Below are 1,442 nucleotides of genomic sequence, written 5' to 3' on the forward strand. Positions count from 1 at the left end.
GCTGTGTGAGAACCACAACCAGGACCTGCAGGTTAGTTAGGTACCCGGTAAACCACCAGGACCTGCAGGTTAGTTAGGTACCTGGTAAACCACCAGGACCTGCAGGATAGTTAGGTACCTGTAAACCACCAGGACCTGCAGGATAGTTAGGTACTGGTAAACCACCAGGACCTGCAGGTTAGTTAGGTACCCGATAAACCACCAGGACCTGCAGGTTAGTTAGGTACCTGGTAAACCACCAGGACCTGCAGGATAGTTAGGTACCTGTAAACCACCAGGACCTGCAGGATAGTTAGATACCTGGTAAACCACCAGGACCTGCAGGTTAGTTAGATACCTGGTAAACCACCAGGACCTGCAGGATAGTTAGGTACTGGTAAACCACCAGGACCTGCAGGTTAGTTAGATACCTGGTAAACCACCGGGACCTGCAGGTTAGTTAGATACCTGGTAAACCACCAGGACCTGCAGGTTAGTTAGGTACCTGGTAAACCACCAGGACCTGCAGGATAGTTAGATACCTGGTAAACCACCAGGACCTGCAGGATAATTAGATACCTGGTAAACCACCAGGACCTGCAGGTTAGTTAGGTACCTGGTAAACCACCAGGACCTGCAGGATAGTTAGATACCTGGTAAACCACCAGGACCTGCAGGTTAGTTAGGTACCCGGTAAACCACCAGGACCTGCAGGTTAGTTAAGTACCGATAGTATTTCCACAGGTTCTTGATGGTAATGAAGCGTGGCCACTATAACTCTGATCCTCCATCTGAGCCTCTTCTGCCCAGTGTCCAGGTCATGTAATCAATCAGCAACAAATTGTCCAGTTTTAGGACTTCCATTAGCATTTTAGCTATCACCATAGATGAACAATCGCCCACCATCGCAGGAAGTCCAATAATTCTAATATTGTCACGTCTCATATGCCCCTCCACAGTTTCGAACTGTTTTTAAGCCCATCAACCTCACTCCTTAACTCCATCACCGTCCCACACAGCTTCTCCATCTCATCTGAGAACAAAGCCACAGTCCTCATCCTCTGAAACACCAAGTTTAACTTGATCAAACTCTGCACTGGTGTTGGCCAACTCGGCTTGGACCACCTGCAACTCACTCCTGATAAAATTAAAATCATCCGCCACTGCTGCTCTTATGTTCATCCTAATCATCGCCATGACTTCGGTTTTACTTGAGGCCAGAATGTCTGACCTCAGTGCTGACTCGTCTGTCCCTCCAGAGCGGCGCAGGTGGGGCAGACGCACCTGCAGGTCCCCCTGCTCCTCCATCACAGCAGGCCGAGGCTGCTGCGGTGATAATAGGCCGCGGGGAGAAGATTCATTTCAGTTCAGTTTATTTCTAAAGCTCCAAGTCAGATCAGAAGTCGTCTCAGGGCCTGAACAGAAACATTCAAATATAAAAATAATAATTGAACAGAAACATT

The sequence above is a fragment of the Nematolebias whitei genome, chromosome 11 (assembly GCF_014905685.2).
Source record: "Nematolebias whitei isolate Nwh7 chromosome 11, NemWhi1, whole genome shotgun sequence".
NCBI lineage: Eukaryota > Metazoa > Chordata > Actinopteri > Cyprinodontiformes > Rivulidae > Nematolebias > Nematolebias whitei.